Source organism: Miscanthus floridulus, chromosome 1 (genome assembly GCF_019320115.1).
Source record: "Miscanthus floridulus cultivar M001 chromosome 1, ASM1932011v1, whole genome shotgun sequence".
Lineage (NCBI taxonomy): Eukaryota > Viridiplantae > Streptophyta > Magnoliopsida > Poales > Poaceae > Miscanthus > Miscanthus floridulus.
Genome location: NC_089580.1, coordinates 36,302,839 through 36,315,780, shown reverse-complemented (window position 1 = coordinate 36,315,780; position 12,942 = coordinate 36,302,839).

Genomic DNA, 12,942 nt, shown 5'->3' with positions numbered 1-12,942 from the left:
TGTGTGGATGGGAGCTCACACAAGTGTGCCTGCAACAATAGTTGGAGAACCCATGCCTTGTTTGTTTCACTGAAAAAATAAATTAAAGTATTATTTCGACTGATTTATTATGAGAGAAAAATATAGTTTCTAACTAAAAAAAAAGTTGAAAAGTAACCAGAGAAGCGAAACGGGGCAAGTGATGGGTGCAGCCACGCTGGTGTGCCGCGTCAAGCGCAAACATGCACACATGCAACTGCAAGTGCAGCTACGGCCTACTCTAGCAGCGGCGCCGATATCCATGCAATGGCACCTGCGTGGTACTATTTGTGGATGCATCAACATACTATCCATGCGTTACCCGTATTCAGTTTATTCGACTTATTTTTTTTAGTCAAAACAGTATTTTTTTCTCGCCACACCAGCGTTGCTGCACCCATCACTTACCCCGTTTCGCTTGTCAGGTTAATTTTCAGCTTATTTTTTTTTAACTGAAACAATATTTTTCTCTCATAATAAATCAGCCGGAATAATATTTCAATTTATTTTTTCAGCGAAACGAACAAGACGGTTCTCCAACTATTGTTGCCGGCACACTTGTGTGAGCTCGCATCCACACAGCAAATTATATTCAAGTCCCATAGCTGAATTTTTAATGGAGGATCAACATTTAACTTTGCAATTGTATTCCTCTGCGAACTTGTAATTTCTAGCAGTTTGTTCGGCTTTTTTTTTCGACCGGAACAGTGTTTTTCTCTCATAATAATTTAGCCGAAACAGTATTTTTCAGCCAATTTCAACCAAGTTTCAGACCAGCGAACGCGACCTTAACAGTGTCATTATATAGGCGTGCAAGCCGAGTTCAGGATAGATGAGTGTATATATATATATATATATATATATATATATATATATATATATATATATATATATATATATATATATATATATAGCATCGGGTTGGAATCAAATCTTCGGTTTGGGACCATAGGACTGCAACTCGGATTCTGTCCGAGCTCATGTTGTTGCCTAATCCTGAAAACTCGAGGACAAGATCGAGCTCGTATGCATGCAAGTTTTCTTTCTTTTTTTTTCTTTTGGCGCTTGCAGCCAATCCTAGTCGGTCGTGTTCTGGCGTCGACGCATCGATATCAGCTGCAGTGCTCGGCGCCGTTTTCCAGCTTGGTCCTGCACGCAAGCGTGCCTCTGAGGACGCTCAGCACCGGCAAATGGTGGCCGGAACCCGAACGGTGATTCGCTGCCACCTCGCCAGGTTACACTCCGAGCTCCGATGTCGGTGTCAAGATGTGTGGCGCTGGACGTCGAGCTCGGCGCCATGTTTTCTTGCATCGAGGTACCGGCCACATTAACACCATCTAGAATGCTCTATTGTGCACGGCCAGGCACCTCAGAGCCAAGATCTGTGACGTTGAGATGAAAGGTCCTAATGACTAGAGAGGGTGAATAGCCTATTAAAAAATTTCTACAACAACACTTAGCAAACCGGTTAGACAATTATGAGGCGAAACAAGTGTTGCGCTAGCCTACTAAAAATACAAGCCACCTACCATAATTCTAGTTTCTATAGATTATAATCACACAATGACTATGGCACTACACTAAGTTAGTGTGCTCTTAAAGACTAACTAAAGAGCCACACTAACCAAACTAACAAGCTCTCACAACTAGCTGCACTAAAGAGCTTGATAACTAGTTTACGGTAATATAAAGAGAGAACAAGATAGTTATACCGCTGTGTTGAGGAATGAACCAATCAATCACAAGAATAAAAACCAATAAAGACCAATCACCTTGAAATCAAATGATAACACAATGATTTTTTATCGAGGTTCACTTGCTTGCCACAAGTTAGTCCTCGTTGTGGCGATTCGCTCACTTGGAGGTTCACGCGCTAATTAACATCACACACCAAACCCTCAATAGGGTGCCGCACAACCAACACAAGATAAGGATCACACAAGCCATGAACAATTCACTAGAGTACCTTTTGGCTCTTCACCGGAGAAAGATCAAGAACCCCCCACAATCACCACGATCGGAGCCGGAGACAATCACCAACCTTCGCTCGACGATCCTCGCTGCTCTAAACCATCTAGGTGGCGGCAACCATCAAGAGTAACAAGCGAACCCCGCAACGAAACACGAACACCAAGTGTCTCTAGATGCAAACACTCAAGCAATGCACTTTGATTCTCTCCCAATCTCACAAAGATAACGAATCAATGGTGGAGATTAGTGGGAGAGCTTTGACTAAGCCCACAAGGTTATTATGTCAATACAAATAGTCAAAAGAGTGAGCTTGAGCCAACCATGTGACTTAAATAGAGAGCCCCCACGAATGAAGCCGTGGGCTCCTTAGTGCCATAAACACGGGGTGATCGGACGCGCAGGTCAGATCGACCGGACGCTGAACCCCAGCGTCCGGTCGCGTGATGTGTGCCACGTATCCCCTGCTTCAAACGCTGATCGCCCGATCTCAACGGTCATCAGTATATTTAAGTTATGACCGGACGCGCTGCTTCGAAGTGACCAGACGCTGGACCTCAGCGTCCGATCGTTTCCAGTATGCATCCAGAAGCGAGAAATTACGACCGGACGCGTCCGTTCATGCTTGACTGGACAGACCCAGCGTCCGGTCACTCAACGTCATCATATGTCATACTGACCGAACTCAGGCCCTAAGCGTTCGGTCATCTCTTGCGCCAGCGTCCGGTTATAAGACCGAAAACGCACGCTCCTGCTACCACTGACCGAACACGTTGATCCTACCGAGACCAGCGTTCGGTCACTTACAGAGACCTCCATGTTTTCTGTATAGAGCGTTGGTGGCACCGTCGAATTGTCCGCACTCTACGGGCCAACACTCCACCGGTGAAGTTTCTAACACTTGCTCAAAATGTATCAACCACCAAGTGTATCACCTTGTGCACATGTGTGTTAGCATATTTTCATAAACATTTTCAACGATGTTAGCACTCCACTATATCCTAAATGCATGTGCAATGAGTTAGAGCATCTAGTGGCATTTTGATAACCATATTTCGATACGAGTTTCATCCCTCTTAATAGTACAACTGCCGATCCTAAATGTGATCACACTTATTAAGTGTCTCGATCACCAAAACAAAATGGCTTATACCATTTATACCTTTGCCTTGAGCCTTTTCTTTTTGTTTTTCTTCTTTTCAAGTCCAAGCACTTGACCATCACCATGGTATCACCATCATCATGTCATAATCTTCATTTTGCTTCACCACTTGAAATGTGTTATCTATCTCATGATCATTTGATAAACTAGGTTATCACTTAAGGTTTCATCAATTCACCAAAATCAAACTAGAGTGACGTGTTACCTCGGCGCCATGAGTCCTGGCGTCGACCCCAGGGTCCAAAGATAAGTTTACTTCTTTCAGGGAGCCAAATGTAATTTTTTTTTTCAAAAAAAAAAAGAGCTAAATTATTAAAAAAAATTAGGCCAGCCGGCTGAGCGCTTCCGCCTAATCTAGCGGCTGACAGATTTACCCGCACAAACATGCGATGATGTCACCCATATGCAATCATCATCTCTTATTGTTTTTTTAGAAAACACTAGTACTTTCATATTTTTTTTATTTAATTGGCACTAAAAATTATCAGACAAATAATATTTAAGTCTCTTTTCTTGAACTATCCGTATGGGTTTGAACTATTTATATCGTAGTTTATGGAAGTTTCGAACTTTCTTTGATTTTAATATGAATTATGTTTCAAATTTTACAATTGTTTAACGAATTGCATATAATTTTTTTATATGTCACACCCTTTAATAAAACTAGAAGCTGTTCCGCGCATTGTTGCGGGAATTACGTATAATCTGTAATAAAATTAGACTACATATAATTACTTATATGAAGAGATGAAATATCATAATCATAAATTAATGTTAGTGATGGTGTGGCACACTAACGTAGACATCTAAATGTATATTAGTGGACGATGTATCTCACTGATGTGTAAGGCTGGACGAAAAACTCGAAGCTCGTTAGCTCGCTCGGCTCGTGGCTGGCTCGACTCGGCTCGGCTCGGCTCGTTAAGATAACGAGCCGAGCCGAGCCAAGATTTTAGCTCGTTAGCTATAACGAGCCAACTCGAGCCAGCTCGCGAGCCGCTCGCGAGCTAAACGAGTCAAGCTTCCAGAAAAAAGTATCATTTAAGGTAGTTAGATGCATGAATACTATAATATTTTATTATACTTGTATATATATTAGCGCATATTAATTTTTTTATTCATTTTAAGGTTGTTAGATTCATTTCTTTTGTATTATTATTATTCTCAAACTTTAGATAAATGCAAATATTATATTTTGTGTATTTTTTATACCTGGCTCGCGAGCTTAACGAGCCAGCTCGAGCTTTTAACGAGCCGAGCCGAGCCGAGCTGGCTTTCTGGCTCGTTAGGATAACGAGTCGAGCCGAGCTAGCTCGTTATCTTAACGAGCCAGAACGAGCCGAGCCGAAACGAGCCGAGCCGGCTCGTTATCCAGCCTTACTGATGTGTATATCATAATTATAGATGTTAGTGGGCTTTAACTGCATATGACAACGGAGTATTGAGGTGGATAGCTTACATGTTGAGATACAACATATAATAAAATTTATGATTATAATATAATAGCAAAAGTGTCCGTGCGTTGCAACGGAGTCCAATATGTATATGAACCGAACGCTACATCATCGCTAGATGCGAGTTTTTGGTCCCGTTCGGCTTACCCCATATTCGGCTTGTTCGACTTCTTTTTCAGCCGGGACAATGTTTCTCTCTCACAACAATGCAGCCAAAACAGTGTTTTTTAGCCAGTTTCAGCTAAAATTCTGCTAGCCGAACGGAACCTTTATAGGTTCACAAGTCCGGGTTAAATATGAGATACGGAGGACGTAACTCAATATGTATTGGAACGTCTACCCTATATTCATCATCGCTAGAAGCTATTTTAACTCGTATGAGTTATGTCCTGGTAGTTAGGGGTGTAGGAAGAAACAAGATAAAGTTTTTCGATATTATTAAGGCATAGAATTATAAGTAAATAGATATAGATTAGCCTAGATGACAAAAGTATTTTAGATTAGTTATAGTTGTACCATCTGCTGATCAAGATTGATTAGCGACAACAATATATCTATTTATCAGGAAACGATAAAGAGATCAAAGACACGTAATACTATCATTGTTATTTTTTCCTGATTATATAAGAATAACGGGAGACCAAAAAAAAAGGAAAAAAATGGTCAAGATACAAAACGTGAGGAAAGTGGAAACGGGGAAAAATGAAAAAAAAAAGAATCCAGCAAAGGACACAGACAAGAACGCTTTTTACATTGGCCAACAGGCAACAACTGGCAGCAGATTGGCCAACAGACTTTACCATGTTCGTTTTTTGTACCGCTTTTGTAACACCCCTGGTGTTTAGCTTCCACATTTGCACTACATTTCATGAACATGAGCATCATGCATCCCTTCGTGAACTTATAGCACATGAAACATAATTTCGAAACATTGCAACGTGTTGTATATTTCATGTGTGTTGTCCTTTTATGAAATGTAAAGTGTGCAACACTTAAGTGCAACATGTGCCACTCACTTAGTGAAACAAGATTAGTTAATACTATGCAACAAGATCATGCAACATGTGAAACATGACTATGAAACATTTGCAACATTTCTTGTGTTTTTCATTGTTTCAGTACATACCTTGATTGATTCTTGTGTGACCAATGCATGGTGTGGCTAGAAATGCTTGTAAGTAACTTAGTTACACATAGAATGCCTTTTGGAACATTGTTCATGTTGATCATTTTGCCTAATTAGGTTTCCAAGTCATGGTTGACCAATTTGGACCCCTAGAGCTCCTGTGTTTGACTGTTTAAAAAGTGTGGTTTAGGATGTTTGCATGTCGGAGCAACCTAAAGCAAAGATGTAGAGAATTATGTAAGGAACAAAAGTTATTTTATGGCCATCTCATGAAAATATGCACAACATGTTCAATTTGGACCCACAAGTCAGAAATCAGGGCTGATTCTTCACTTAAGAATTTTTCTAAGTATTGATTGCAATTACAGTTTGAAGGAGCTGACTTTGGCTCGATTTTACTCTGTATCCGTTGGGAATTAGTCCTTGGCACTTAAATAGAAATTGAAGATGGAAGTACGGGCTACAACTTTCATGTTCATTGTTTCCTCTAAAATGTCACGGTTTAGGAGTTAATCGGTGTCAATGTTCGCCTATCAGTCGGACTGGATGAACTCTGAATCGCGTTTTCAGAAAACCTTCAGTGATCATGGCCGTCCGGTTCAGAAAGGCGACGACGCGTGTGTGCCGCGCGTCGCCGCTCGCCTGAGCACGCTGGCCACGCGCCGTGGACGCCCTAGCACGGCCAGCCGCGTCTTGAGCACCCCGCGCGCCTGCCCGACGCACTCAACCGCTCCAGTTTGCCTTTCTTCGCCTCCACTGCGCGTTGCGCCAAGCAAGCAACCATCCGCCATTGCTAGCCGCACCTTCGCCTTCGCCTAGCTTCCACGCCATTGCAAAAACGCGTTGCCCCGTTCACCTAGAGCTTCGCCGTGATTCCCTTTACCATCTCCACCTCATCGTTGAGTCGATCGTGCCTCGATAAGGGCGTATTCGCCGTTTTCCCCCACCACAGCCATGGCAGGACCTCGCCGGCGTTGTCGCTCCACGCGGACAACCGCCACCGTGACCCTCCCATCCCCTCCTCTGCCTTACGCTAGATCCTAGGTGCACTGCTGATGCTCGTAGCGCCTTCCGTTCTAGACGTAGCGTCGTAGCCTCACCGGAGCCGGCCGTGCCGTGGCCGAGCGCCGCCATGGCCATCGCCACCCCCACTAGCGGCGTCAGTAGCTGCAATAGAAGGTTCCCCTAGGTCCGCTTAGGTGAGGCGAACATGTTGGCACCTTTGCCTTCGCCGGAGAAGCCACCGGCGGCGAACTGCGCCACCGTCCGTTCCTTCTCCCCTGCCCTGTCTCGCTGACGCGCGGGTCCCTCTTGTCAGCGCCGTGGCTAAAGCGGGAGCCCAGCGTGGGCTGCGCCGTTGTCTGGGCCACGCCAGCGCATGTTCTTGGGCCGCCATTTCCTCGGGCCGGCCCAACATCAGTGAAATGGTTTCCTTAATTGTTTTGTTTAACTGTTTTTCATAGTTTGGTGTATAGATTCAAAAATATGTAACTCAAGTTTGGTAGATCCAAAGGATATGGTTCCAATTTTGTGAGACTCATAGTTAGGTCTAGTATTTAAGAAAAATATGTCTTGAGCATATTATGTAGAAATTTTAGATGAATTAAATAGGAACTTGAAAAGTGTTTTTGTATGCATGCAAACTTGTTTAAATCATATCTTGAGTTTCTGTGATCCAAAAATTATGAAATTTTGTGGGTAAGCTAGTCTTGTATAGTAGAAGCTTTGGTTAAAATTTGAGAGTCATTGCATGTGTAGTTTTTGAGTTATAGATTTTCCTTTTATCATTGGTAGATACTTGTGTGAATTTTTGTAAATTATCTATGAATCCTATGGCCATGAAACTTGGTAGGTAGTATCTTGGTACCTTATAGATGCTAGAAAAAATATGAAATCTGTTGCTTGACACTTTTCACTAAGGTTTCCTAATTATGCCATTTTAAGTCATTCTGCCTTACCATTTTTGTGTAGATTGTTATACTTACTCAAATGGTGTGAAATTTTTATGGTAGTCTACTTAGAGCATGTAGTGTCTACTGTAATTTTTGTAGAATTAATGGTGTAGTTTTCATATATGTTTACTATTTCCACTAATTAATTAAATAAATTAAGAAAGGTATTAAAAAAAATATTTTGGAGATGAACACCCTACTTTATGGTGTGCTTGTGATATGTCAGTAAAGTTGGTTTTATCCAATTAAGTGTTTATATCATAAGTTAATAATTATTTGTTGCATCATGTCCCTCTGGACAGATCTGGGGACTTTGGAAAGTTCCCTATGATAATTTGGTTTTATGTGATTGTGATGAATACAAAAGTTGTAGATAACTTATGTATCTAGCTCCTGTCAAAATTTGAGGGCATTTGGCCCAGTAGTTTAGAAACTACAGCTGTTTAAAGTTAGGTTCCAGTCTTTGCTTGTTCTCTGCCTTGTGAGGACAGAGTTCTATTGATTTATGAGTTCGACCTGGTAAAGGTTAGAATCATGCTTTGAGGTCTGAAAATGTTTTGTAGACAATTTTATAAGCTTTCCAGGTTGTCTTGTTGCATATCAATTGGATTTATAAATCTCCAGTTATGGCTAGTTTACTGTACCGATATATAGTCTCCATTTGGTTATAATACAAATGCTTGAGTGTATGCTTGTGCAATGTTCTCATTGATTGTTTTAGGGGTTAGCCTAACTTGAGAATATGCTTAGGTGCAGGTGCTAGGTCATTAATGGAAGATGAGCAATTATACCTTAGGTTATATAAACGTGGTAAGTGAAAGTGATTTGAATAGGGCTTAAGTTGGAATATGCAAACTACAGCGAACATGTGCATTCCCCGAGCATCTCCGACATTCGTACATGTGCATCCATGATATTTATCTTGCGCATTCATGCAATAGGTGTGCCAGAGGAAGTGACGTTGCTAGAGTTCGAGGGAGCCAACCAGGAGGAGGAACCCGAGGTGCAGGAAGCCGACGAAGCAGTCGCCGCGGAGGAATTGCCCGAGTGCCCTGACCACCAGCCTTCCTCGTTCCTGAAAGGCAAGCCCCGGAGCATATTAAGCCTCCTATGTTTTCACAAATACATTGAGTATCTTTTATTGTTGATGATGCATTAAGTATAGGAATTGATTGAAACCAATTGCTGCATTATATATCCTTCCTTGTCCAGATATCGCACTGGAATCCTATTTAAGTTCAGGAACGGGTTAAATGCTTTGTCATGCTTAGTGCGGTAGAAGTCAGGTGATTTTCTATCACCTGCGAGCCTTAGGATGAGGTGGATCACGGTGGCTATATTTGCTATCGTGGAAAAGAACCATGTGAATAATGAATTAAGACCGGGCGGGGTCTTGTGTAGGTTTGAACATAGTGACTCTGTCTGAGTCGTTTAAGGACTGATACGCTGTACGTCCTCATGTCATGTTGAACGCAGCCTAACACTTAGCTGGCCGGATAAGTCGTTCCGACCGCGAAGCCTAGTAGCTCGACTCAGGCCGAGGACGCGAGCAGTGGCGACATTCTGGAGGTAGTAAGGATGTGCGAAGAGCCATTGGCATAAGTCCAAGGTGGGTTAGAGTCCCAAACAACCTTGGCAGAGTGGTTCTCTGAGAATATCGATCTGTTCGGACTCGCGACTCCTAAATCGTACCAAAGGTGACTTGTTGCGACCCTGACGAGGGAAGCAGGGTTTGTGTTTAGGAATACCCCTCCAGCTGGATAGGAATCGATTCGAATCGCCGTCTCTCCCGGATAGTGAGAACTTGACTGAGCAGCGGCAACGTAGATTCAATTAATTTAACGACATGGTTAAATGAATGATGATAAGGTTGCCACAATGAATACCTGATATGGTTATTAATGTTTGCACCCTAATAAAATGATTGCTTAGTACAGGTGCTAATATAGATGACAGGTTAATGGCTAAAAAGTCACTGCTAGTTAGGTTAAGAGTTGATCATTATTACTTATGCTTTTCTGCAAAAAGAAAGTGTCAGCCAGCTCCACTACATTAAGCTATGCATAATCCTTGGTGTCATTTATTTGGTTTTCGATGGGTAAGTCTAGCTAAGTACATTCCCGTACTCAGGGTTTATTCCATCTTGTTGCAGATGACCTTCTATATCAGGGATTCTGCAAGTATTGTCTCCACCCGGCGGGTGATGAGGACTAGATCATGGGCATGATCTCCTTTCTCTTATCTGAATGCTTTTGCGGTCTGTGATCAGCAAACCAGTATGTGTAATTGAACTCGGTGTGTGAGTTAAACTATTTGCTTCCGCATGTTTACAAGACTTGTTTTGTAATAACAATGACTCTGTGATGATGTAACCTATTTGCGAACGTATGCGAAATGTTGTAACGTACGATATGTTATGTTGAATTACTGTGATCTTGGTTGCATGCAAGTTGGTTTAAAATCCTTCGAGATTTCGGTTGACTACCGGGTTTATATGGGCTCAAGTTCGAGAATTTGATCGTTTCGGCGATTGTTTTTGTACTTGTGCTCTTATAAATTGGTCGGTTCCGTGACAGCTTTGGACGATAGACAAGCTACAAATTAGAAACTTGGCTCTTTAATATCAGGTACAGAAGGTATATAGAGATAAAAGATATAGATTTCTATTTGATTAGGAATCCTATATTTAGATTACTCGGATCGGAGAGATCTAATTGATATTCCTATCTTTCCAAACTACCTTAAGTATACGTCATATAAAAAAAGAGAAGGGCTACATGCGGTTTCTATATTCATGAAGTTAGTTAAGAGAGGGACGGACGAGTGGAGAGAAATTTTGCCTCTTTAATATTAGATATATATAGATATAGATCCTGAATCCGCCAACGATACATATACTACCCTATATTTTCTTCTTTTTTGCTAAATTATCCCTTGTTAGGATCTTGTTCTATGACAGCAGCCATAAAAAAATGAACCATAGGAGGAATTTTAGTCTCTCTAAATTAATCTAATAAATTGGAATTAAAAACCAAAATAAGGGTGTTTTATAAAATCCTCGTTCAATTATTATATTAAATTCATATAAATCACAACAACAACGACAAAGCCTTTTAGTCCTAAGCAAATTGGGGTATGCTAGAGTTGAAACTCAACATGAGCTTCTAGTCACGGTTCAGGCATGTCAATAGCTGCTTTTCAAGCACTCATATCCCAACAAAGATCTCTAGGTATATCCAACCCTTTAAATCTCTTTTTATTGTCTCCCCCATATCAGCTTTGGCCTTCCTCTATCTCTCCTCACATTAATATCTCAACTTAGGGCTCCACAATGCACTGGTGCCTCTGAAGATCTTCTTTGGACATGGCTAAACCACCTCAACCGATGTTGTCAAGCTTTTTTTTAATTGGTGCTACCCCTTGACGGTCACATATATCATTGTTCCGAACTCGATCCATCCTTGTGTGGCACAAATCCAACGCAACATACGTATTTCCGCAACACTCAGTTGTTGGACATGTCGTCTCTTTGTAGACCAATATTATGCTCCATACAACATAGCGGGTCTAATCACCGTTCTATAAAACTTGCCTTTAAGTTTTTGTGGTACCCTCTTGTCACAGAGAATGCCAGATGCTTGGCGCCACTTAATCCATCCTGGTTTGATCCTATGGCAAACGTCTGCATAAATATATCCATCCATTTATCTAGGATCCATGCTACAGAAGGATGAAGATATTGATGCTAAAGTTTGTCATAGGATCAAAGCAGGGTGGATAAAGTGACGTCTAGCATCTAACATTCTCTATGACAAAAAGGTACATATAAATCAAGATCATCATGTATTCGATACATGTTAATCCCCATCTATGACAATAATATTCTAATTGGTTTCTATATTCAACATTAATCATTTCAACTCTTAACTATAATAAGAAAGAAAAAATATATCTATTACCACCTAAAAAGCCTCTATAAAATCTATAACTAAGTTATACATAATTCAATGAGTATGAAATTTTTACTATAGTTTAACCATACAATAATTAGCCTACCATAAAAATTTCATCACAATTGGACCATAGAAGCTGAAGTTATGAATTATTCCATTTAATTACATAAAAACATATATCTAAAGCTACAACAAAAACTTGGTACTAAAGCATACCATATTATATGTTCACTGTGTAGATCTACTCATGAGGAGTCCAACAAAATTAGATTTTCCATTTTATATTTTTTTTGTGATTTACTATGATTTTTCAAAGATTCAGCCGAAATAAATAAAAAAAAACAAAACCGTCTTTAAAACTGCTTATAACCGGGTCAGGGAGGTAAGATGAACGGTTTTATAAGTTGTGGGAGGTGTTTTGCCCGGTTTTGGAGTTCAAAGAGGAAAAACGGACTTTCGCGAAAGTTGAAGAAGGTAATTTGAACTTTTTCCTTCTTATAATCTAGCCCCTCTACTTACTTTAATAAACCTTCTGTTTCATGTTTCTACACTAGAGAAACTTGTCTATATCGCACAAAGGTCTATGCCGACAAATGACCTTCCCAAAGCGGAGCTTTTTATACCTTGGTCTTGTTTAGATGCCATCCAAATTCTAAGTTTTTTCACTCTCTCTCTATCATATCAATTTTTAGCCGCTTGCATGGAGTATTAAATGTAGGTAAAAAAATAACTAATTACACAGTTTAGTTGGAAATCACGAGATAATTCTTTTGAGCCTAGTTGGTCCACGATTGGACAATATTTGTCAAATAAGACGAAAGTGATACTATTCATCGGGTTCACTTTTTTTGCAAAATGAACGAGGCCCTTATATATATACTTCTTACAAAAGTTATTGATGCGATCATAAATATTTATGCTGACATCACAAATAATGTTTTTAGTGCAAAAATGTTTCTAAAAATATTGAAAATTTAAATATTATATCTATAGATAGAAAACATAAATTCATATCTAAAAATATAAAATATTTCAAATCTAAAAAATAATAGATCATCATGTGAAAAAAATATTTGATTTCCGTGCAACGCACTAGCATTAATCTAGTATAGGATATAAACATGAGAGCAACCTACTCTTCTCTTCTCTATTGTATCGGTTCTATATCCGTCATAGGAGTTGGCAGACCAATGCATAGTAAAATGAGCGGGCCGGCATGGACCGACTATCGGCCCACCATCTCGAACGAGGAGGGGCAAGTGGTCCGTGGGCTTGCGCGCGTGCTGTTGCTGAAAGGCAAAGACCCCAA